Here is a 27,933-nt window from a genome sequence, read left to right as displayed (position 1 = left end):
AAGGCCTGACTAGAACAAAAAAGCTGACCCTCCTGCAAAAGGGGGAAATTCTTCCTATTGGCTTGCCTTGAGCTGAGACATTGGGTTTCTCCTGCCTTTGGACTGGAACTACAACACTGGCTCTCGTGGATTTCCAGCTTGCTGACTGCAGATGGTAGGACTTGTCAGCTTTCATAATCACATGAGCCAATTCCTTATAATACATATATATATATATATATATATGTATATATATGTATATATATGTATATGTATATATATGTATATATATGTGTATATATATATATATATATTCTATTATTCTATTTCTCTGGAGAACACTAATACAAGCACCATTGCTTTTAGGGTTAAAGCTGATGAGTGAATATAGATAGATGCCTGAAATCAAGAAAGAGGAGAAGACAAAGAAGTAGACATAATTTTATACAAACACAAAGCTTATATTGAAAAAGTTAGCCTCCACTAAGTGGAAAAACTACCCATGGCACTAAAATCATGGAAAATCTTGCTTTAATAGAACAATAGAGAGGACAAGCGAGATGTATACTGAAGACCTAGCAGCATGTTTCAGCTGTGTGGGGCTCCATTAAATATTGTTCCATTCAGGCTTCCATAAGAAAGGAATCCTTGCATTTCAGAGCTGGATAAACACAGAAGGTTAGATTAGGAGAGCCTTTCCCATCCATATTTAACATAAAGTGATAAGAAGATAGGCTTTCCAAGAACAGAGGGCTGGTGAGCATCCAATTCACCAGCCTCCCAGCAGCACTGGCTGCTGCCCAGTTCTGAATGGGAATCCTACAGATGGGATAGGGCAGCAGGATTTACTCCTGACCCTCAGGAAGAGATAGCCCAGATTGACCACTACTATAATAGCTGCAAGATAAACTGATAAGCAATGAAAGTGCAAAAGATCTAATAGGAATTACAATCTGGAGCAAATCCTGTAGCATTTGGGATGCTTAGCAGAACAAATGGGTGACATTTAATCTGTGTCTATATTAGAAAGTCTTAACTTTAAAAAAATATTTGACTTTTAACTTAATGCTATATTTAAGCAGTGCACACACAAAGTTTGAGGGCTATGGTTTTTGTTTGAAATATTGTTTCTGTTGTGATATGGTGAAAATAAACAGCAATCTGACAATTAACACCTATTTCCAAATATGACTTGACTGAAAGAGAAATTTTTCCCAAACTGGAAAATAATATATTTATGGCATGGAGAACTATATAAAACAATAGACTTGAGAGAACTGGATTTGTATGCCTGCTTTACCACCTCCTATTTGTATAACCATAGCCAACAATAATCTTTAAAAAGATACCATTTATTGGGAACTTACTATAGGCAGTAGTTGGCTAAGCACCATTCCTTTATTATCGACTTTAATTCTTATGACAACCTCATGAATGGGATACTATGAGTTCCATTTTTTAGATGAGGAAATTGAAATGCAAAAAAAAAGTTGTTAAATGCATTTCCCAAGGTCATTTAACCTTTCAGACTTTATATTTCTTATCCATAAAGTTTGGGGATTAAGACTCAAAGACTAAAATTCAGCTTTAACACCTATGATCTTCTTTGAGAGGCTCTTAGAAACGAAGGACCCAATTACAATAACATCCCCCATATGTTCAACACAGTGCATGCATCGCAACCACACTTAGATATTTGTTAAAAATTAGCTAGTTTCATTATTTTTTAAGTCAACCCAGAAGTTTCACAGTCATTATTAAATCAACAAATGAAATGAGTGACCAAGGTTATGGATTTTATGCAAGCATGCACTACAAAGTGAAAGAAATCTTGCAGCAAACCAAGTAAGATCCAGGATGTAATAATGACTTTACAACATTTCTACTTATTCAGGGTTACACTTGGTGATCCCAGTGGGGAATCCACTTAGGAAAAGAGTGGAGGAATACTGTCTACATCTAATTTTTTTAATGTTTTACTTTGTGTATTCAGCCAACAAAATGAGAGGCTTTGTTTTTTTTTTGTTTTGGTTTTTTTTTTTGGTTTTTTTGGGGGGTTTTTTTGTTGTTTTTTTTTTTCTCAGTAGGGTTTAGGGACCTTCGTTAGGACAGCTTTGGCCATCATTCATTTGTTGTGATTGTCATTCTCCACTCCATTTATATCCACGAGGACCCAACTAACTCAAGAAACTGGATTTTGTTTGGAAACAGGGGCACTGAACAATGACCTAAATGTGATACATAATCCTTGAGGAATGGAGGATAAGCAATAGAGAGCCACTGAAAACCAAAAGCAATGTCAACATTCTGTGAAAGGAGTGATAAAAGTGCAAATCTGAAGTTGTCTGGAAAACCAAGAGGTAGAGTTACAAAACCAAGAGGGAAAACAAAATATGTTTCCCAGAACTCAGTGCCCACACAATGGAAAGGTAAAAAGCCCAAAACTTCAGAAAGTGATGAGAAATGATAGATACATAAAAAATAATAAACCAGAACACAAATGTGAGTATGAGAGAAGCCATAATTTCAGGTGATGCTCAAGTACAGTGGAGCCATGATACATCACTTATTACATAGCAACAAAAAGAAAATTTGTAACTGGCATCTGAGTTAGATTTAGGACCTAACATATATATTGAGAAGAAATAAAGAAAGCATTATTTAATTATGACTCCAGAATTATATTCTTCATGACATGTATTTGCTTTTTTAGCTATTAAAAATGTCCTGTAAGAATGTAATTCTAACATTTTATTCACTAGTACAACTTCTACAGTCACTCTGACCCACCTGTATTTTGGCCGAATAATGAAGAAAATACTGTCAGTCCTTTGACAAATATATTGAACGCCTATTGCTAGGTATCTTGTTAAGCCCTGGAAATGAAAAGACGAAGCTTCAAATTCCTACTCTGAAGTAATTCACAGTCTAATAGGAGAGACAGATGATTAAACAGCTAATTTCAACACAATTTAAAAAGCGTTCTGATAGGTGTGAGACAGTGCTGTAACCAACTCTGGTCCTAAAAGCAGTAAAGCCTGCATTGTTCAAGGTCAAGAAAATCCACCAGGAATTTTCTTCATTAGCTTTGGTGATGAGAGGCCGCCCTTTTGGAGGATCTATGAGTATCGGGGTTTTTTGGGGGGGGGGGGGGGCAGGAGGAGATTTTGCTGGGAAGGAGGCTGATGTCATGTAACTGGGCCATTTAGTAAAGGACAGCCATGACCCCCTCCAGGAACAAAGGCACAGAGACAATGACTAGTGGTACTACTCTGCCACTAAAAAGAGATCATCTTTACAGTTCTCCATTAGCAACTGGGCTTTGTCCTATGTGAATAAAGGACGCATTAACTTCCCACACTGTATGAAGTAGGGATGAGTATTAGTTCTGTTTTTTTTTTTTTTTTAATGAGGAAACTGCAGCATAGAGTGCTCAAATGCCCCAAAGCACACAGTGAGTAAATAATGGGCTCAGGATCTTAATTCATAAAACCACCAGAGCCTAGGGGTCTGACCACTGCTCTGTACTGCCTCCCTGCCTTCACTCTGAACAGAGCAGCTTTCTGCAGAAGGTTATTGTGGTTGATCAGTGATATCTACTACCTACTTAACACTGCCTCCATCAGGAGATGAGAGTCTCTGACCCTTCCCTTCAAATGTGGACTAGGTTCAGTGACACTTTGACCAATAGAATATGGCAGAAGGGACATGTGGCAGCTTCTAGGTCTTGGGACACTGGCAGCTTCCACTTCCTCCCCCTGGAATATTCACTATATAGCTTTTTAAGGTAAAAAAGCAAACACGTGAGATGAAGAATATATTCAAGAGTAGCAGGCCCTAAGATGTCAGTGAAAGATCTAACTGCCCTGTTGAAGAGGCCACATGGAGAAGCCTTGAGGGTTTATGACATGACATGGAAAGGGGAAGGAGATGGCTGATTCCAGCCTTCCAGCTTTCGCCTCCAAGACTGTTCCCAGTCCCTCCAGACCAGCCTTGCCTTCTGCTGGATATCATCCAATGATTCCAGTTAACGCAAAGTAGAACAGAAGCTGAGAGCTATCCAAAATTCTACCCTCAAAACCATGTTAGGTCAAAAGGATGTTATTTTAAATGAATGAGGTTTAGGGTTGTTTGTTACTCAGCAATAAATAACCAGAATGGGTAAACTGACTTAGAAGCAGATATGAGATAGGGAATGGTGGAAACACAGACTCCAAAGAAAGGTAGGCTCCTGGCGCCTGATGGAATACTCTTCCCAGAGAGAGGAGGGGCAAGATGGCAGAAGAGTAGGGTCCCCAAGTCACCTGTCCCCACCAAAGTACCTAGATAACCTTCCAATCATCCTGAAAATCTACGAATTCGGCCTGAGATTTAAAGAGAGACCAGCTGGAACGCTACAGTGAGAAGAGTTCGCGCTTCTATCAAGGTAGGAAGACGGGGAAAAAGAAATAAAGACACAAAAGGCCTCCAAGGGGGAGGGGCCCCGCGAGGAGCCGGGCTGAGGCCGGGGCGAGTGTCCCCAGGGCAGGAGAGCCCCGTCCCGGAGGAGCAGGAGCTGCACCATCTTCCCGGGCGGAAAGGGGCTCGCGGGGAGTTGGAGCAGGACCCAGGAGGGCGGGGAAGCCCTCAGGCTCCCTGGGACACTAACAGGCACCTGCGCCCCGGGAGATGCGCCGAGCTCCCTAAGGGCTGCAGCGCGCACGGCGGGGCCCGGAGCAGCTCGGAGGGGCTCGGGGGCGGCTCCGCGGAGGGGGCTGCGGGGCGGGAGCGCGAATCCAACAGCGCAGGCCCCGGAGCACAGGGCGCCGGGACACAGCCCAGGATCCGGCCTCCCCCCGGGACAGGCAGAGGCCGGGAGGGCCCAGGACAGCAAGGACGCTCCTGCCCCGAGCTGAGCAGATCAGCGGCCCCGTCCGGGAGCCCCCAGGCCCTGCAGACCGAGAGCCCCGGAGTTACTGCGGGGGCTGAATCCAGGGCTCCAGAGCTGGCCCCGCCACTGGGGCTGTTCCTCCTGGGGCCTCACGGGGTAAACAACCCCCACGGAGCCCTGCACCAGGCAGGGGGCAGAGCAGCTCCCCCAAGTGCTAACACCTGAGAATCAGCACAGCAGGCCCCTCCCCCAGAAGACCAGATGGACGGACCAGTTCCAGGGGAAGTCAAGGGACTTAAAGTATACAGAATCAGAAGATACTCCCCCGTGGTTTTTTTTTTTCTTTTTAATTTCTGTTTGCTTCCCCCACCCTTTTTTTCCTTTCTTTATTTTTCTTTCTCTTTTTCTTCTCTTTTTTCTTTTTTCTTCCTTTTTTCTTTTTCTCTTTTCTTTCCTTCTCTCTCTCTCTTTTTCTCCCCTTCCCAATACAACTTGCTTTTGGCCACTCTGCACTGAGCAAAATGACTAGAAGGAAAACCTCACCTCAAAAGAAAGAATCAGAAACAGTCCTCTCTCCCACAGAGTTACAAAATCTGGATTACAATTCAATGTCAGAAAGCCAATTCAGAAGCACTATTATACAGCTACTGGTGGCTCTAGAAAAAAGCATAAAGGACTCAAGAGACTTCATGACTGCAGAATTTAGATCCAATCAGGCAGAAATTAAAAATGAATTGAATGAGATGCAATCCAAACTAGAAGTCCTAACGACGAGGGTTAACGAGGTGGAAGAACAAGTGAGTGACATAGAAGACAAGTTGATGGCAAAGAGGGAAACTGAGGAAAAAAGAGACAGACAATTAAAAGACCATGAGGATAGATTAAGGGAAATAAACGACAGCCTGAGGAAGAAAAACCTACGTTTAACTGGGGTTCCCGAGGGCGTCAAAAGGGCCAGAGGGCCATAATATGTATTTGAACAAATCCTAGCTGAAAACTTTCCGAATCTGGGAAGGGAAACAGGCATTCAGATCCAGAAAATAGAGAGATCCCCCCCCTAAAATCAATAAAAACCGTTCAACACCTCGACATTTAATAGTGAAGCTTGCAAATTCCAAAGATAAGGAGAAGATCCTTAAAGCAGCAAGAGACAAAAAGTCCCTGACTTTTATGGGGAGGAGTATTAGGGTAAGAGCAGACCTCTCCACAGAGACCTGGCAGGCCAGAAAGGGCTGGTAGGATATATTCAGGGTCCTAAATGAGAAGAACATGCAACCAAGAATACTTTACCCAGCAAGGCTCTCATTCAGAATGGAAGGAGAGATAAAGAGCTTCAAAGACAGGCAGGAACTGAAAGAATATGTGACCTCCAAACCAGTTCTGCAAGAAATTTTAAGGGGGACTCTTAAAATTCCCCTTTAAGAAGAAGTTCAGTGGAACAATCCACAAAAACAAGGACTGAATAGATATCATGATGACACTAAACTCATATCTGTCAATAGTAACTCTGAACGTTAACGGGCTTAATGACCCCATCAAAAGGCGCAGGGTTTCAGACTGGATAAAAAAGCAGGACCCATCTATTTGCTGTCTACAAGAGACTCACTTTAGACAGAAGGACACCTACAACCTGAAAATAAAAGGCTGGAGAACCATTTACCATTCAAATGGTCCTCAAAAGAAAGCAGGGTAGTCATCCTTATATCAGATAAACTAAAATTTACCCCGAAGACTGTAGTGAGAGATGAAGAGGGACACTATCTCATACTCAAAGGATCTATCCAACAAGAGGACTTAACAATCCTCAATATATATGCCCCGAATGTGGGAGCTGCCAAATATGTAAACCAATTAATAACCAAACTGAAGAAATACTTTGATAATAATACACTTATACTTGGTGACTTCAATCTAGCTCTCTCTATACTAGATAGGTCTTCAAAGCACAACATCTCCAAAGAAACGAGAGCTTTAAATGATACACTGGACCAGATGGATTTCACAGATATCTACAGAACTTTACATCCAAACTCAACTGAATACACATTCTTCTCAAGTGCACATGGAACTTTCTCCAGAATAGACCACATACTGGGTCACAAATCGGGTCTGAACCGATACCAAAATATCGGGATAGTCCCCTGTATGTTCTCAGACCATAATGCCTTGAAATTAGGACTAAATCACAACAAGAAGTTTGGAAGGACCTCAAACACGTGGAGGTTAAGGACCATCCTGCTAAAAGATGAAAGGGTCAACCAGGAAATTAAGGAAGAATTAAAAAGATTCATGGAAACTAATGAGAATGAAGATACAACCGTTCAAAATCTTTGGGATGCAGCAAAAGCAGTCCTGAGGGGGAAATACATCACAATACAAGCATCCATTCAAAAACTGGAAAGAACTCATATACAAAAGCTCACCTTACACATAAAGGAGCTAGAGAAAAAAACAGCAAATGGACCCCATGCCCAGCAGAAGAAGAGAGTTAATTAAAATTCGAGCAGAACTCAATGAAATCGGACCAAAAGAACTGTGGAACAGATCAACATAACCAGGAGTTGGTTTTTGAAGAATTAATAAGATAGATAAACCATTAGCCAACCTTATTAAAAAGAAGAGAGAGAAGACTCAAATTAATAAAATCATGAATGAGAAAGGAGAGATCACTACCAACACCAAGGAAATACAAACGATTTTAAAAACATATTATGAACAGCTCTACGCCAATAAATTAGGCAATCTAGAAGAAATGGATGCATTCCTGGAAAGCCACAAACTACCAAAACTGGAGCAGGAAGAAATAGAAAACCTGAACAGACCAATAACCACAGAGGAAATTGAAGCAGTCATCAAACACCTCCCAAGACACAAGAGTCCAGGGCCAGATGGTTTCCCAGGGCAATTCTATCAAACGTTTAAAGAAGAAATCATACCTATTCTTACTAAAGCTGTTTGGAAAGATAGAAAGAGATGGAGTACTTCCAAATTCGTTCTATGAGGCCAGCATCACCTTAATTCCAAAACCAGACAAAGACCCCACCAAAAAGGAGAATTACAGACCAATATCCCTGATGAACATGGATGCAAAAATTCTCAACAAGATACCAGCCAATAGGATCCAACAATACATTAAGAAAATTATTCACCATGCATGACCAAGTAGGATTTATCCCCGGGACACAAGCCTGGTTCAACACTCGTAAAACAATCAGTGTGATTCATCATATCAGCAAGAGAAAAACCAAGAACCATATGATCCTCTCATTGGATGCAGAGAAAGCATTTGACAAAATACAGCATCCATTCCTGATCAAAACACTTCAGAGCGTTGGGATAGAGGGAACTTTCCTCGACATCTTAAAAGCCATCTGCGAAAAGCCCACAGCAAATATCATTCTCAATGGGGAAGCACTGGGAGCCTTTCCTCTAAGATCAGGAACAAGACAGGGTTGTCCACTCTCACCACTGCTATTCAACATAGTACTGGAAGTCCTCGCCTCAGCAATCAGACAACAAAAAGACATTAAAGGCATTCAAATTGGCAAAGAAGAAGTCAACCCTCCCTCTTCGCCGATGACATGATACTCTACATAGAAAACCCAAAAGCCTCCACCCCAAGATTGCTAGAACTCATACAGCAATTTGACAGCGTGGCAGGATACAAAATCAATGCCCAGAAGTCAGTGGCATTTCTATACACTAACAATGAGACTGAAGAAAGAGAAATTAAGGAGTCAATTCCATTTACAATTGCACCCAAAAGCATAAGATACCTAGGAATAAACCTAACCAAAGAGGTAAAGGATCTATACCCTAAAAACTATAGAACACTTCTGAAAGAATTTGAGGAAGACACAAAGAGATGGAAAAATATTCCATGCTCATGGATTGGAAGAATTAATATTGTGAAAATGTCAATGCACCCAGGGCAATTATGTCAGTGCAATGTCAGTGCACCCAGGGCAATTTACACGTTTAATGCAATCCCTATCAAAATACCATGGACTTTCTTCAGAGAGTTAGAACAAATTATTTTAAGATTTGTGTGGAATCAGAAAAGACCCCGAATAGCCAGGGGAATTTTAAAAAAGAAAACCATAGCTGGGGGCATCACAATGCCAGATTTCAGGTTGTACTACAAAGCTGTGGTCATCAAGACAGTGTGGTACTGGCACAAAAACAGACACATAGTTCAATGGAACAGAATAGAGAATCCAGAAGTGGACCCTGAACTTTATGGTCAACTAATATTCGATAAAGGAGGAAAGACTATCCATTGGAAGAAAGACAGTCTCTTCAATAAATGGTGCTGGGAAAATTGGACATCCACATGCAGAAGAATGAAACTGGACCGCTCTCTTTCACCATACACAAAGATAAACTCAAAATGGATGAAAGATCTAAATGTGAGACAAGAGTCCATCAAAATCCTAGAGGAGAACACGGGCAACACCCTTTTTGAACTCGGCCACAGTAACTTCTTGCAAGATACATCCATGAAGGCAAGAGAAACAAAAGCAAAAATGAACTATTGGGACTTCATCAAGATAAGAAGCTTTTGCACAGCAAAGGATACAGTCAACAAAACTAAAAGACAACCTACAGAATGGGAGAAGATATTTGCAAATGACGTATCAGATAAAGGGCTAGTTTCCAAGATCTATAAAGAACTTATTAAACTCAACAGCAAAGAAACAAACAATCCAATCATGAAATGGGCAAAAGACATGAAGAGAAATCTCACAGAGGAAGACATAGACATGGCCAACATGCACATGAGAAAATGCTCTGCCTCACTTGCCATCAGGGAAATACAAATCCAAACCACAATGAGATACCACCTCACACCAGTGAGAATGGGGAAAATTAACAAGGCAGGAAACCACAAATGTTGGAGAGGATGTGGAGAAAGGGGAACCCTCCTGCACTGTTGGTGGGAATGTGAACTGGTGCCGCCACTCTGGAAAACTGTGTGGAGGTTCCTCAAAGAGTTAAAAATAGACCTGCCCTACGACCCAGCAATTGCACTGCTGGGGATTTACCCCAAAGATTCAGATGCAATGAAAGATTCAGATGCAATGAAACGCCGGGCCACCTGCACCCCGATGTTTCTAGCAGCAATGGCCACAATAGCCAAACTGTGGAAGGAGCCTCAGTGTCCATCGAAAGATGAATGGATAAAGAGGATGTGGTTTATGTATACAATGGAATATTACTCAGCCATTAGAAATGACAAATACCCACCATTTGCTTCAACGTGGATGGAACTGGAGGTTATTATGCTGAGTGAAATAAGTCAATTGGAGAAGGACAAACAGTGTATGTTCTCATTCATTTGGGGAATATAAATAATAGTGAAAAGGGAATAGAAGGGAAGGGAGAAGAAATGTGTGGGAAATATCAGAAAGGGAGACAGAACATAAAGACTCCTAACTCTGGGAAACGAACTAGGGATGGTGGAAGGGGAGGAGGGCGCGGGGTGGAGGTGAATGGGTGATGGGCACTGAGGGGGGGCACTTGACGGGATGAGCACTAGGTGTTATTCTGTATGTTGGTAAATTGAACACCAATAAAAAATAAATTTATTATTTAAAAAAAAAAGGAACACTCTTCCCACTGGCAGCAGGTAGGAATCCTCGGAATCGGTCAGCTATTTAAAGAGAGAAAGAAAGAAAATAAATAAATAAAGAGAGAAAGAGGGGCACCTGGGTGGTTCAGCAGTTAAATATCTGCCTTAGGCCTAGGGCATGATCCCAGGGTCCTGGAATCAAGTCTCACATCGGGCTCCTTGCAGGGAGCTTGCTTCTCCCTCTGCCTGTGTCTCTGCCTCTCTGTGTGTGTCTCTCATGAATAAATAAATAAAATCTTCAAAAAATAAACAAAATAATAAAGAGAGAAAGAGTGAGAGTTCATCAAAGGAAGCACATCTTTGCATTAATGGTTCTTTCACTACAAATGTTTACTTTCTACATGTGGGTCCTTTCCATTACACTTATGCTTTCAGTCAAGTTTTACTAAGCCTTGCAGCCTAGATTAGAATGAAGGAAAAGACACAGCAGGGTAGGACAGGGATAAGCAAATAGTTATCTACCATACTCTATATAATACAAAGGAAATGCCCTAGTTATTTGGTCAGACTGCATAGGTTCAAATCCCAAATCTACAAGTTTCTAGTTTTATCTCCTTGGGCAAATCATTTAAGTCCTTTGCAACTCAGATGCCACATCTATAAAATCAGAGACAGTACTGACTCCCTATGCTTTCTATATCCATCATCAAGAAAAATGGGGAGCTTCAGAAACCTTCCTCAGTCTTCCCCTCAATACTCATTGCCTTACTGCCAACATCTGCCTTGAGTCCAACATGGCTCCTGGAAGAGGGGGTGAAGGGTCTAGAAACCTAGAGAGTTCCTAAAATTCCTCCTGACAATAAGCAGAGAGGGGTAGAGAGGATGAGCAGAGAAAACACCCAGGAGTATGAGATAGAACTATCTGTGGAAACCATAAGTAGACCAAATGACATTATATCTGGTGTGTAGAATAGAAGGTATAAGTAGTGAGGGTGAGGGGAAGGTGAGGAGTTGGACAAAAAAAAGCAGGATCGACCACGGAAAGCCTTATTTCGCAGACCACGTAGGCTTCATTGTGACAGCAAGTGGAGGTGAGGGAGGCACTTACAAAGTCAGAAATTGTAGATACTTACCACGTACTAACATTTAATCTTCATAAGAAATTTGTTAGGCTGGTAGGGAATGTATCATTATTCCATTGCTATTGAGGAGACAAGATCTAGAAGTATAGTCACTAGGACTCAACAGGTTTGTAGAGTCTTCTCAGACCCAAGCAACTTGAGGCAGAAAATAATGTCGGTGGTAGAAGCCTACTCAACACACACATGTGAAGAGAACAGTTACTTTATAAATCCTCTCTCTACTCTGGAATTTCACTGTACAGAAAAAGCAATAAATGTATCTTAGGCAATCTAGCTCCTATCCCTAAGTTTACTTCCTATGATATAGTAATGAAACCAAACAGGAGCTGGTGGTTATTTATATATGCCAAGCTTTTCCAAATGATTCTTCTCAGCAAAGTGTTTGTCTTGAGTTATAAAGCAACGAGAGACCTTTGTTCAACCAGACAAGACTCCAATAGTCCATATAAAAAAAAAAAATGATTTTAACGGCGATATCACCCATCAAGGCTAACAATGGGAAACCCACATTACATCCTAACAATGAGGTAGCACAAATTTGTTTAATAATCCATTTATCTTGCCTTTTGATGGCAAAGTGAATGAAATTCACATTCTTTCCTGAGCAAAAAAAAATCTAAATCCAAGTCCACCTGATTTGGTCTAAGTTTTTATGTTTTAATTCCATCTATCATGTTTCATTCAAAACCATTAAGGAATAAAAGAACTATAGCTAGTCTCCAGCAATTATTAACCTTTAAAATTTCTAACCTAGAGAGAGTTCACTCTCAAGACTCACAATGACTTAGTAGTCAGGAACATTGGAATTTTCCTGTAAGATGAAACCTGTGTTTTCAACAATATCCCTTTACTTTTCAGTTATTAAACTTCCCCCACCAACTAGCACCTCCACTAACATGAACAATTTAGGAGAAAACATCCGTCTTCAGAGAGTCCTTCATCTAAAGAAAAAAGAACAAACAAAAGACATAGGCCTCTGTATTCACTGGTGGCCGGAAATTCAGCAGATGAAAGGAAATGGAGTTTCAGACCTTTGCAAACTGTCTTTATTCTGTGACCTCTTACTACGCACTTTCACCATAAGAAAATAAAAAGGAAAAAACAATCATTATTATTTTTCTAGTCTGCACCAGGATATGAGTATTTTGTAATTATTCCTTTCCTTTCAGAAAAAGGCACCATGACGCTCACAGCCATTCCTCTAGAGATTCTCCATTCTCTCTCACCAAATGCTCTCACCACCATGTGCTCTTGATTTGTTTATTAAACCCTTAGATCGTTCCTTCAGTCTTTTCAGTAGGACCCTCACCTCTGTCCTCACTGCTCTTCGGGCCTTAAATACCCCAAACTTCTGCCTAATGTCTCTTCTTCTCATTCTCCAATCAAGTAATACTGTTACCCTTCCAGACTCTAAGCCTCATTATAAACCTTCTTACCTCAAAATTCTTCTGGGCTAATTCTAAAATTTTTCAGGAGAAATGCTGAATTCCTTAATGTGATCCCCTCTCATTATCCTGACTTGGCTGTAATTCCAGAGCCAGGGTAAAGGGTGGAGTGATGCAGTCCAGAATTGAAAGAACATGCTTTAGTCTCATGAAGTTAGCAATACAAGCAAGTGTTCCATTTAGGCTCAGTCTTTTATGCCCCAGGTCTTTCGAGAGAGGAAAGCCAGGCCTTTCAAATAGCCTGAGATCTTCAGTGTAGAATTTGGGGTATCACAGATGGTCCCATGAAATGGACTTTATACTTGCCTCCCCAGAATATTTTTCTCTTGGAGAATATTTCCTCAATTCTCCAATTGTTCCTGCTGAGAAAAAACTTTGAAGCTTCAGTTGGATTCACTCCAAGAAGCTCTAGTTGGTCGAAACCAAGTGAGGCCACCCCTCACCACAGTGAGGTGAATGGTTCAGGGATGGGTATGTAAATTGGCCCTATTCCAAACAGCTCAGAGCATTCTTCTGGCCTCTAGTATTGATTCAGAGGCAGGCACGTGATCTAAGATGCTCCAATCGTAATAAAGATCTGGACTTTGAGGAATGTGGGAAGGCATCCTGTTACTTCCTCTGACTGTGAAGAAGGAAGCTTGCAGCCTGAAGCTGCTAGCTAGCAGCTACTTTGCCACTACTGTAATGTCAGACTAAGGATAAATCCAACATAAACGTGGGCAGAGAGTGAGGCTGAATACTCATAGAACCACACACACATACACACAAATGGGGCTTCATTCCTGAAAACATGGTGGACATTTATTTGGGTTATTTACTAAATGAGTCAATAAATTCACCTTACTGTTGAAAGCCAGACCTATCACCTAAACCATCCTAATCTATCCTGTACCTCATTACTTTTCCCTCTTCAACACAAACCCTTCATCTTTGTAAATTCTTTCCTCTCTGTACCCACTTCACTTATTTTATCTCTGGGTCTCCGGAGAGGCTGTCAGCATTTAATTCCTTCTTCTGAGCCAGCTGGGACCTAAAAGTGTGTAGGTGCTTCCAACTCTGTGGATAGAGGAGGTAGGAGGCTCTTCTTATGAACTAGTTTCAAGGTTAAATATCTTAGAAACAATTAGATCTTTCTTCTCCATACCTCCAACACAGTTATTACGTTAAAAACGTTTAGTCTTTTGCCAACTTCCAGTTGTATTCCCAAAGGTGCCCTCCATTAACCTGACTTCAGTCCACAGCAAGACCTGGGGAAGCCAGGGAGAAAGTGAGGGTGAGGGAAGGAGAAAAACAAATCACTCCACGGCGCACATGGAACTGCTCACAGTCCCCTGAAAAGTGTGACTTAAAACAGTCCTCTGCTTTTCCACATACCCTCCTCTCTGCCCAGAATCCCTCGACTGAACTCATGGCCTCATAGATGGAGGCCTACCTTTCAAGACTTAACTAAAAACCCAGGTTATGAATACACAATTGAGCATTCTCTCCATCATGTCCTCACTATGGTATCCAGACTTCTCTCACAGCTCTTACCATTCTTGTTCACACTCACTTATGTTGAATTCTGACTCCCCCACCAGACCCAGATGATAAATACCACTGGAAAGCAAACCCCCTGTCATATGATAAAGGTAAAGGCTCAAACATTTTTTGTATATTGAATCTCGTCTATAAGCTACAATATGAAAAGGATTAGCTTTAGACTTCTTATATATAATGGAAGTCTCCAGTGACTAGACAGTGGAAGAAAGAAAGTGAGCTTTGAAGGTAAGATGAGAACCCTTATGAGAATGTAAAAAAGAACTTTTCACTCATGCCTGAAACACCTAACCCTTGCATTAAATCACCCGGTCAGCAAACAACCACCACACCAACTACTGCCAAACCCTAGCCAATTAATCGCCAATGTTAATTAATATGATTAATTACTTCACCAATCACAATGCTGCTTCATTTAAATTTAACCTGACACACCCATTACTTATTCCAAACTCTTCATAAACCCTGACTTTTGTTTGCTTCAAGAGGGCTCATTGCCAGTTGCAGGTCCCTCTTGGCCAACAAGAAATAAATTCAGCTACTGTCCCTCAGATTTGAGTCTGTAGTCTTGTAAGTCATGACTGCTTTTAATAAATTATAGTCTGACTTATTGAAGATACCTGAAACATGCCCAATCTACAATGACTGTGGTATTTTTCAGGTGGGGGGAACAAAGCCTCTCCTACCTAATGCTATTACACCATCCACAGACTTCCCAACCTCCCAACCCCTTAACCTATCTGTAACCCTTCTATTTTACCCACTCAATAAAATAAAATTTAAACAAATGCAATTAATTCTTTTCTTTTCCATTCAGTAAAACTCAAAGTCAGTTGTTTAAAATTACAAGAATTACTTGAAGAGATCTTTAGATCAACAAGAACTATATGGATCTAAGAGATAAATACTCCAAAAATTGATGGCTTACTTGCTCAAGTGCCCATCATTAGGGAGAGACATTACCAAAGTGTCTGAGCTACACAGGATTTAAATTTCAGTGCAGAACCTCAACTAAATCTTCAATACAGATTTCCAGCAACAATTTAATAAGTTTTCAGTCATTTTAATTCTTGAAGAAATTTTACTGCTGGTATTTTTTAATGTTTTCTTCTTTATAATTTCATGCAAACTATTTTTATAATATAGTATCTTTTAATTTAAAAAATATTCAATGCAAACATTCCAACTGTACAAAGAAAATGACTATAAAATTCATCTTCTGTGCTTGGCACTGACATTTCACTTACAATGGGTGTGGCAGACGGGAACCTGGCCAGTGTGTGTGTTAGCTCGCTGGTAATAAAATGGTTTGATCCTAAGAACCTTCCTTTTCATCCTCTTTGCTGATGGTTAAAATAGCATGAAAAAGCATTAGCACAGTTACTGTCTTACAGAAGCCACTCAATGAACACTTTGTTCAAATTTGAAATTCAGTGTAAGAAAAGTAAATATCGTGGTATCTGTTTGCCAAAAACACCTAATTCTCTCCCTCCCAGCACATGTTTGGATTATATTTACTTGCCCTCTTATGTTTGGGTGGGGTGTGCCACTAAGAGATGCCACTCAAGAGTAGCTAATCGCTGAGAGGCCTTCTAGAGCCCTCTTTTTTTAAAAAAAAAAAAAGATATTATTTATTTATTCATGAGAGACACAGAGAGCGGCAGAGACATAGGCAGAGAGAGAATCAGGCTCCTCACAGGGAGCCTGATGCGGGACTCGATCCTAGGACCCGGGGATCAGGACCGAAGCCAAAGGTAGACACTCAACCACTGAGCCACCCAGGTGCCCCTAAGCCCTCTTTTCCTTCAGACATGGAGACTGGCTATTATTCTATCAGACACCTGAATGATTATGGTGAACAGAACCTTCTATTGATATGTGATGAACATAAAACATGACCCAGAAATAACATTTTGTTGTTTTAAGCCACAGAGCATGGGGTTGTGTTCATTCCAGCAAAACATAGTCTCTCCTGACTGATTCAAGTGTAATACGGCCCATCCAAGAAAATGAAGTCATTCAGGTACTAAAAATACATCCCAACAGAATGATTTCACCTAAAAGTAATCTTTTTTGGACACTGAGAATAGTATACTAAGCATAGATTATACATCACTTAAAATTCTATGAATTAAGAAATGTCAAGAACAAATAGCAAGAAAATGGCCTCTCATTTCACCTAATGTTCAAACCTCAAATGACAAACTAAACTCTAAAACTGGAGGCCAAAGTAAAGTCAAAAAAAGCTCAGACTCTTTACCACGCACTTCACACTCCGGCCCCACTAGGGGCTGGGGCTGCCAGCCTAATTGAGGTTTGTCTGCTGACTGCTGTTACCCTAGATGCTGTCGCTAATAATTATAGCCAGGCCTTTCTCCCCACTTTGCTCATTTCCTTCTTAGCATGAGTCAACAAACTTCCTTTTAAGCCCTGTAAGGGGCACTAGTCTTTCTTTTGTTCTTGGCAGAGGGAGGAATATTTTTAGAAAATAACCTTACTATTTTCAGAGGGGGGTCATTAGCAGCCACAAAATGAGAATAATGTGTGTCCCCCAGGGCTCAGATACCTAGTTAGCGAATTCTGAGCCCTCTGACTCCACACCACAGAAGCTTCACCATCCTGTATTAACTCCTGTTGCAGAAGCAATTCAGGATGACACATCCCCTCTCGTGCTACCTGGCTGGGCCTTGGTTTCTGGGGGGAACAAAGAGAGTTCAGAGTTTTAGAGTTAAAAATAAAAATCACATCATCGTTGGGCGTCATAAATCTTCACTAAAGGAAATGAGTACGCCACTACAAATTTCCCTAGGATAAGCTAAGTTCCTGTGACAGAAACGCAGTGCAGTGTCTCTCTGCTGGGGACAGCGTGTGCATGAAGTCTGGTCAGCTCCTTCGCTTGAAAAACTCAGTCTGTGCAGTTGACGCTCGGTGCCTGGACCTCACTCATGTCTCAAAAAAGAGACTATGTAAATGTTCTCCACAGATTTGTAAATGACACTCCTGAAACCCTTCCTTCTCCCCTCCCCAGTTTTTCTTCCCCCTCTTATAATTGAGATAGCACTCTGGAACCAAACCCTCCCTTTACAGAGTTCGTTAACATTTTCTCAAAGAACAGTCCTACATAATTCCTAAATTGAGCTTGCCTTCTTTTACGTTGTGGCAAAGTGCAATTACAGTTTAAAGGGAATATTTATGTACATTAGTTAACGACATCATTGCAACTTACTGCTCACACATCAACACTTAATTAGTGTAAGCATAAGTGACATAATTGCTACAAGGCATGCATTTACTAGTAATGTGAGGTAATTTCATGCACTATGCACATTTTAAATATCTACTTTATACTTTGTCAGGCTGATTTTTTTAAATCAATAAGGGATATTTACATGGATCAGAAAGCAGTCTTCTTCCCTACTGTAGACAAATATACTGTTAATGGCCTTTTGATGCATTTAATATCCTGCAGGGTTTTCAAAGCCAGAAAGGTTAAAGATGGGCTGCAGACCCTGCCCTCAGATATAAAGAAAATCCCCTAATGTATATAGTGTCATCAACATTAATTATATGTATTGCCCTCTTTCCTTTACAACTATGTAATATGCTTTTAAATCTCTCTCCAGGTATTACAAATTCTAGTTTGGAATTACTTCTTTGAAATACATGGTTCTGTAAAATGGAGAGTTTCAGAGCCCCCTTTAAAAACGGCAAACACTTCTAAGAAATGAGGTAGAGTGTGTTTCTACAGTGCACAGGTATTCAAAGCAACTCCCTGCAGAGATTTCTCCAGTGGCTTTTCCAATGCTTCAGATGCTTCTTCATCAAGTTCAAACCCCAGCATGGGACAGCAGCAGACCTTTAGAACCTGGCTGTTACTCACTTTCAGCCTCTTGAGAGGGGGCATTCCAATCACTCCAAAGGCTGGCTTCTCTCTCTACCCTTGCTCATGCTACACCCTCTTCCTGCTGCAGCCCTACCCCCCACCCCCGCAACCCCACCAAACTCCTTGGAGTCTCAGCGCTGTCATGCAGCCCTACTGCATGCTCCTCTCTCCCTGATCACAGCCTCAATCACAGGGTATGCTGCTACTCACACATCTGTCTCCCTGGTAGATAATGGACAAGACTCACATGATGCATCGATTTCACTTAGCTGATCCCATGGAACTGTGGTGAGTACCAGGTCCCGCAGAGGCAGACAAGTGTAGTGAATGAGAACCTGAACTTGAGAGTAAAATAATCTTCAACTCAAGGTGACGGTAGCCAAAATCCTTCTCCTGCCTCAAGTTCCTCATATGTAGAATGGGGACAAGTGGCCTAAACACCAACCTTAGACTGGCTGACCCTTAGCCATGGTTCTTGAGCTATGGACATGGATTTTTCTCCCTGGCTACCTGTCTCTCTGGCACCCGTGCTCATTTTTATCCCTGAATCTCATCTTCAGGCCTGCCCTACCTTACTCAATATGCAGCTCTCCCAGCCCAGGGTAGCGATTATGCTCTGGAACAAAGTTTTAACCGTCAAGTCCACAGCAATACTGGGATTCTAAGTTACTTTTCCCCTCTCAGGAAGGCAATCGACACCTCACCTCCAGCTGGAAGTGCCCTAGATTTAAGTTCCAGCTCAGCCGTTCCATGATTTATTTAGCAGCTATTTAAGTGCCAACTCTATACCAGGCAATGTGTTAGGTATTCAGGGGGCAATGGTGAGTGAAAGTTACATCTCAGAGCACAAACGGTTCCTGCTGGGTCCGACACAGTCTTGAACTTGCTGGATGCTGTTTCTGTAATGCAGAGACAATATACACCCCACCCCACTTAGAAGTCTGTGATGAGAATAAAAAGAGAAAGCGTATATGGGGATATATTACAAACTGTAAAGTACTATGCAAATCAAGACTATCAAATGCTTCTCACTTCCCAACTGTCTCCCAATGCTTAGTCCATATTAACCTAGCAGCGTATGGCACATAGTTAAGTGCACTTTCCCCTACGGTTTCTATCTCTAGACCATGCTACACTCCCCATAAGTTCAGATCTTCCTGCTTGACAGGCTAATGTGTTGTTGCCATCCCCCCTGATATTTAGTCTAATTCTGATTTGAGGCTACGGAAGTGACAAGTGAAGCTATTTTAGAGGTGCCTGGGGTCGTAAAACATTTTGAAAATTATTTTGCTGTCGCAGTCACGTCAGAATAGATCTGCATGAAGATTCTGTGGTTGTGAAGTGAACATGAGGTGCCTTTCTGCTTGTGCTCTTGAGAGAGCTGGCATGATGAACAGTGCTGTCAGGAGTCACTTTGCTGAACGCCAGGGAGGCCCACATGGAGCCCGCTGAGCCAGGGCCTTGGGGATCTGCCCTGGAACTCTGAGGAAGCTTTGCAACCAATAGTGCCTAGAAGGATCCAGGAACAGGAAACAAAGAGTCTCTTGCCACCAAGAGACTCTTTCTTTCTTTTCTTTCTTTTTTTTTTTTTTTTTTTGAAGTGTCAGAAGTGGATGTCTTTTTTCAACAGGAGAGAACCAGAAAGCACTGTGAGTGTGAGGAAGTATCCATTTTGCACTTTCTAAAAGAATAACTGAGAAAAGTTGCAAAAATCAGAACTGAAATTCTCTAGCCCTTTATTCCCTCCTCTTAGTTTGTGCATTGAGCCTATCTGCCCTCTTTAAGTAATGATAGCAGTGGGGGCACCTGGGTGGATCAGTGGTTGAGCGTCTGCCTTTGGCTTAGGTCATGATCCTGGAGTCCTGGCATGGAGTCTGCATCAAGCTCTCCGTGGGGAGCCTGTTTCTCCCTCTGCCTATGTCTCTGTGTCTCTCATGAATAAATAAATATCATCTTTAAAAAAAAAAAGTAACAATAGTAATGATATGGGAGCACACTGACCAAAAATACAGCTTTTAAACAATAGCCTTGAAATAAGAGCTTTCCAGAAGAGGAAGCCCAGGGTTGGCGGTGGTCATGGAGGGGTCTGTTTACCACAGACAGGAAAGAAATGTAAGGAGGGATCAAGGGTGGGGGGACCAGAGTCTACACTACAAACACCAGGGCCACAGAGTTAGCTACTTCACTTATCTCTGTGTATTTTTACAGCACATAGCTGGGGAATACATATACACAAAAGAATTCTGCTCCCAAAGCATCAAGATAATCAAAACACAAATATAACTTCTAGATTATCTTCTTCTAACCCTCGCTAAGTAGGCTGTGAGGTCCTTTAGGATTAGAACCAAATGTTACCCATTTCTGGACCAAGCACGTTACATAGTGCTTTAGACAGAGAATGTCTTCCATGGGTACTCATTGAATGAACAAATGACCAAACAACAGTGAAAGAACTAAGAGACAGGAAGAGGAGACAGGTGAAGAGATCGAGATGGAGAAAAGAGAAAAAAAAATTGTATAGAGAGTAACGAGCATATAAAATTAATGGATAAAAATCAGAAAATATGGTGGTTTGTCCAGCCTAAACTGCTTGGCTGATTAAAAACAAACAAACAAACAAACCAGCCAGGTGAGTTGGGTGTTTTGTGAAGGGAAGCAGAAAGTCAACACACCGTGGTTTTCTTCCTCTCTCACCGTAGACCCTATCTTGCCAGAAAAAAAAGCAGAAGAAAAGTTACCTTTTTCAGATAAAAATCCCTCTTGCACATGACCAGGTTATCTCAGCTTCCTGATTCCAGAAGCCTTCTATAGATCTATAATTCTAGAATGTGGTAACCGAAATCACTCTGCCTTCTGCCATCCCCTAATTCTATGCACAAAGGTCATCCACACATAGAGTCACCATCATATGTCCTACCCCACTAATGCACTGGAAGCATTCAAAGTGGTGTATCAGATTCAGCAGCTTTCAGACAAAGAATATAATTTTTAATGTACTGTGGCAAAGTAAGCGTCATGGTGCTTTTGACCTTCATTATTTGTTCTGAATAGAACCACATGGTTCTCAGAGCTTGCAAGAGCATTTTTCCACAAACCTCCATCAAGTAACAATTATTGATGATTCTAATCTCTTTCAATAAATATTTTAGAACATGGCAGAATCATGGTGTCAGTAGGAGACATCCTCAAAATGTCCTCCTGGATAGGGGCTATTATTTTTCTAGTTACACAAAAGAGAGAGCTTTTATCCCCCTTCTCAGTAGACTGATGTATTTATGTCACAAATCTCCACATAAAGATTTTAATAGCCAAGAAATTGTTACTCCTATGTCTTCTCTCAAATATATGAACCATTCTGGCTCTCCATTTTGCCTCTTTTATGTCAACTTATACCTACCTGCCACCTTCAAAAGCTCTATCTCTAGGCCCTGGGGAAAAGTTGCAATTGAACAAGGATGTGTCCAGACCCGGTATAGACCAGTGACTCTTAAGATTCATCTGGATAAGCAGAGATGTACTCCAAAATATGTCCAGCCCTTTTTATATAACTCATCCTCCCAGTGTGGCTTACCAGAGCATTTCCAAAACCACAATTTACAATTCACAATGGAACACATGTTATGTTACTTACAAACAAAGGCACACATCCATTTTATAATAATAACAATATAAAAACAATCATAACAATACCAACTTGAACTGCAACTTGCGGTTACCTTCTGGCTCCCTAGAAGGGGAGCAAAACAAACAACAAACAGAATTTAAAATGTAAAGTACTAGTGAAAGACAAAGGCTTGTGTCAATTGTATCTTACCTCTGAAGGAACTAGAGTTCCTAAAACACAGGCTGGGCATTCTATATCCTTTAATTCAGCTGAGCCATCCATCAGTAAATGGTGGGCATTCATTAATTCTCACTAACCATGAATGCATGAAGAATGAAAACCTCCACCTAAGCCTTGCAGAGAAATTGACAATAGAAGCCAAGTTTCAAAAGGGGCCCACTGAGTCACACAGATCCTACCTCTGGACTGCAATTCTCACGACTTTCATGCCTCTGGGCATGATTCGGACACCATGATGTCTGGCCGATGCAACTGCTCAAACAGCTTCCAGAAGGGAGGACCACAATACTGGTCATCTACAAAACATGAAGCACATACAGAATCAGGCTGCCATCAGACTTCTCAGCAGCAGCCCTGCATGTTAAAAGTTAAAAACGTATTCAAAGTTCTACAAGATTCTGAACCTGAAATTCTATAGTCATGCAAAAAAACAAGGAAGAATGAAGATAAAATAAAGGTGTGTTTGGACATGCAGGGACACAGAATATTGATAAACCAAGGACCATTTGTGAGTCTGACATTTGAATATATACTACAGACAAAAAATAAAGTTGAAACCAAAACAGAGGATTCTAAGAAAAGAGAAGCTACCCCAAAAGCCCAAGACATATTCAAGGGCTAACAATTATTGATGCTGTAAGCAGATTCAAAGAGCAACCAGCCCACATACAGTAGGAAATTGATGTCTCCAGAAGGAAAAGTCTTGTGTGTGGTAAAAATGAGGTTGGGTGATTTTGAGAATATGCTTAAAAATCACTGTTAATCTGATAGCTATTGGGCAAAAACAAAACTGCCACAAAGGATAGATTCACTTATAAAAAGCCAACTTAAAAAAAAAGAAAAGAAACAGGATCAACAGAAGAGCTACCAGAAAAAACCATTGTTTAAATATGAGTCGTACTAAAATATGGCAAAATTGTAATAAAAGTGAATTCATTTAACTTTGACACTAAGAACATTCTTTTTCAAATGCAAAAATGTTGTAACACTGGACCTAAAAGGAAATGTAATCACATGCCTTTATCTGAATTTGCAGTAAATAATATGTACATGGCCATTAAAACAAATAATATTTATTGGCTTTCAGCCTCCAGTGAAAGCTAAAGACAAAGCTCTTAATAATTATGGTTTCAGAAAGGAAGGTAAATGTTTCACTATGACTGTGTAAAATTAAAAGAAGAGTTGCCAGAAATTGGGAAGTAAAGGGCAGGAGAAGAAAGAGAAGAAAGAGCTCGGATATAAGCATAATATTATGAAACTAATCAAGAGGGGAACGATAAAGAGCGGTGTCTAAAAGTGGTTGCTTTGGAGGAGTAAAACTGAGATTGAGGAAGAATAAGCAGAAAAAAACTATACTTTTCATTTCAAACCCTCTCTGTTTACAAAAGCTAAGTGAACAATACATATATCAAATCCTCATGTTATACAGCTTAAATATGTACACTTTTTATATCAATTATATCTCAATAAAGCTGGAAAATAAACAAGTATACCTTGGGCATTTCCTTTAAACAATATAAATAAAATATATTAACATGGACAAAGGGAGTTCTTAAATGGAAAAGCACAGCATAATCTCAGATATGTTGATATGGCTATACATATGCTCAAGAAAAAGCCTCAAAGAATATAGGCCAGCTCATAAATGTTTTCACACTCAGAAAATGGGATTACTGGTAGTTTTTCACTTTCTTCTTTACATCTTTTACGTGTTATCTTTTTTTTTTTTTTTTTTGTAATGGGCACATCTTAAAAACAAAAAAGTTTTATTCTTGAAAATCTATTTTTTTATTTATTTGACAGAGTACACACAGTGTGTGCATGTAGGGGGAGGGACAGAGAGAGAAGGAGAGAGAGAATATCAAGCAGACTCCCCACTGAGAGGGTAGCCAGACAGTGGGCTCAATCTCACAACCTGAGATCATGACCTGAGCCAAAATCAAGAGTCAGGCGTTCAACCAACAGAGCCACCCAGGCACCCCTTGAAAATCAAATTTTAAAACATATCCTTAAATTCTACAATTAACCAATTTTAAAAATCAATATATTACTTCTAGATTTTTATAACATTTTGAAGTATTTTAATATTTAAAGTTTTTATATAAGTGGGATGATGAATACATACATTAATATTTTACATAAATGGGATTATAAATAACATACCATAATTTTTTCACACTATTCACCATTCGTTTATTTACATGTTCACGCCTCCATTATGTCACCTATTACCCAAACCAGTAGGCATGTCTATTTATCAAATCTGTTTTTTCCAGAGGATAAGATCCTGAAGCTAAGAACCATGTTTTAATAATCCTATATCCCCAATTCCTTGTATGTAAAAGGTACGTGATGTGAATCTTGATCAGTTTGAGAAAAAGTTTGAGGTACTGCCCTCCTGTGTGCATAGTTACAACACATGCCCTTTGTAAATGTTGTATTCAGGCACCCAACAAAAGAACTAAGGTGACTGTTTAACAATGCAAAGCCCTCACATTGTTCCATCTTCACCTCCTGATGGTAAATTCCTGATCCACTGGAGAGCTAGACGGGATTTTCTTTTCTGTTGGGTCATTTCATGTGAAAAAAAAAAGGTACAGGTTATTAAAAGGTAACTTTGCACCATTAGGGCTTTTGTGGGAGCTCTGATGAGCCTCCAGCAGAGGGCGCAGGGGTTCCCCCAAAAAAGACCTCATCTTACATTGAAGAGAAAGATCTCCTCCAGATTTTTTCTACAGTTCCTCATCCCCACAATGAGATGATAAATTAAGTCCCCAATTTTAGTGAGTCATCACTCCTCAAGTGACTGCCCTATTGTAGCACCAGGGCAGCCAGGCAAAGTACTATGCCCCTCTGGGTGACAATGATGTCACTGGAAGTAAATACCCCAAAGGAGGCAGGAAGAAATAGGAGGTGGGGGAGAACAATTTCAGCTTTTATAGTTTCTTCTAAAGTAATCTGTCGGGAAACCTGGGTGGCTCAGTGGTTGAATGTCTAGACGCCTTTGGCTCAAGAAGTGATCCTGGGGTCCTGGGATAGAGTCCTGCAACCAGCTCCCTACAAGGAGCCTGCTTCTCCCTATGTCTCTGCTCTCTCTCTCTCTCTGTGTGTCTCTCATGAATAAATAAATAAAAATCTATAAAAAAAATCTGTCAAATGACATCAAAATTCATTGCAGTCAATATCTTTCCCATGAAAATCACTTAAACTTATTTTTTCCTCAAAAACATTTTATGTATCTCTTGCTTTAAGTTAAATTAAGACTGTATTTGCTATCCAGTACTCAACAGTACTCAGAAACGAATATGGCACATTTTAGAAATAGATGAAGAAGCTTAAGAAGTACAAACCTTCAATTATAAAACAAATAAGTCTTTGGGATCAAAAGTACAGTGTTGGGAATATAGTCAATAATATCGTAATAACTTTGTATAGTGACAGATGCTACCATGGTATCATGGTAAGCATTGCCTAAGTATGTAATTGCTGAACCACTATGTTGTACACCTGAACCTAATATTGCATATCAACTATACTTTGATTAAAAAAAGAATTTTTTTCAAACTGAAAACCCCTGTGACCACCACCAGATAAGAAAATTTAAAATTACCAGAAGCTGCCTATTCATGACCACACTGAGTCAAAGGTAAACAAAATGCTGAAAATTTTATCACCGTAGACTAGTTTTGCTCAGCGTTGAAATTCATATGAATAAAATCATATAGAAAAGTGCTCTGTCAATAGTAGCTACCACTGCATTACAACCATGAAAACTTTTGTTAAATGAAGAATAATAAGAAGTTAAACTCCAATCCTCAGGAAACTCTAAGCAAACCTTATAAATAACATTCTAAATCAGATTTATCCACCATGTAAATGGAGAAACTGGACTCAAATGTAAGTTTTAAAATTGCTTAAGCAAAGATCACACCCTCAGCTCAGTAAGTGGCTAAATTGTAGCTCGAACCTAGATGTTCTCACTCCAAAATATTCTTTCCTCTATTTCACACAACCAGATGAAGAAGTAAGATATTGCACTTCTACTGGTAAAGCACCACATCACTTAAGGCTGATAACTCTTAGAACACTGAGTTGAGCAAACAATCAGTTCCCCTCTAGGGAATGCATTGGCATTTGGTGACATTACAAGGCTAGCTCTTGAATGGCATGAGTGTAGCGTAAAGACAGGTACAAGCCATGTTTACCTTACAAATTTACTCCTATTAAAGGCATTTCAATTCTAATGGGGATATAACCAAAGAATGGTTTTATTTCATCACTGTTTCCAAGTTTAATATTATTGAATTTCCCCTCTCCATTATGTAAGGATATTTTAGCCAAATCTCATAGGTTTTAGGCACCTTCTAAAAACCCAGTCCAAAAAATAATAAATACCCAGTCCGGTTAATATTTCAATCTCATACTCAATTCAAAGACTACTTCTTCTATCATAGAGTGGATCAGTGGCTCAAGTAGTTTAATGTGAAGAGGAAGACATGATCCGCTTTTATCCTCTTCCTTCCCTACTATGTAGAATTACAGAATGGGAGAAAATGGTGTACTTCTGGATCACTTCTTTTCCTCCCCTCCCCTCTATCTTGATCCTTGTGGTGAAGTCTGAGAAGGAGAAATAAAGGTCTCAAAGTCACTTCTATGTAACTAGCCACCCGTCAGTAATGAGACATCAATGATCTCCCTCTCATTCATCTGGTTCTATGGAATGGTGGTAGCCCATGCTGATATAACAGCACATGCCAATGTGGGGCACATGCCAATGTTCTGGCCTCCATGTAAATCAGGGTTCTCAACAGCAGCCCTACTGATATACTTGATATACTGACATGGATAATTCTTTGTCATGTGGACTGCCCTGTCCATTGTATGATGATGTTTGGCAGCACTCCTGGCCTCTATCCACTATAAGCTGTAGTACCCTTCTCCCACTTGTTACAATTAAAATTGTTAATTGTCCCCTAAAGGGCCATTCAGCCTGAATGAGAACATGAACAAAGATAATATGTGTATTGCTCTTGAGCAGCCTCAGGAGCAATGTGTACTCCAAATCTTTCCCTAGGTGAGGGAAAGATTGTTTAGCCTTGATGTCACTTGAGCAGGCCAAGGATAACTGATCCACCCTTTAACCTTTCTATTCTTAATGTGTAGTCATCCTAACCAATCATGCTTCTCTTTTGAGCTCTCCAAGAACAGTAGAAAGTTGGAATATAAGCATATTTGGATACAGGGTCTCTAAAAAGGTAATTTAATTAAAATGAGAACATTAGACATTAATTAAAATTGAGGACATAATCCAGTATGACGCAGTGTCTAGGAGAAGAGTAAATTTGGGGTGCCTGCATAGCTCAGTAGGTTGAGCATCTGACTCTCAACTTTTGGCTCAGTTCATGATCTCAGAGTTGTGGGACTGAGCCCTGAGTCAGGCTCCATCCTCAGCACAGAGTCTGCTTGGATTTCTCTCTCTCTTTCTCAGCCCCTCCCCCCCATTCACATGTGCAATAAATAAATAAATAAATAAATAAATAAATAAATAAAATATTTCGAAGAGTAAATTTGGACATAGACAAGTACAGGGTAAAAGCAATGTGAAGACACAGGAAGAAGACAGTCACCTATAAATTAAGAAGATCCCTCACAAGAAACT

Source organism: Vulpes vulpes, chromosome 1, assembly GCF_048418805.1.
Source record: "Vulpes vulpes isolate BD-2025 chromosome 1, VulVul3, whole genome shotgun sequence".
Lineage (NCBI taxonomy): Eukaryota > Metazoa > Chordata > Mammalia > Carnivora > Canidae > Vulpes > Vulpes vulpes.
Note: the sequence above shows the minus strand (reverse complement) of the source record.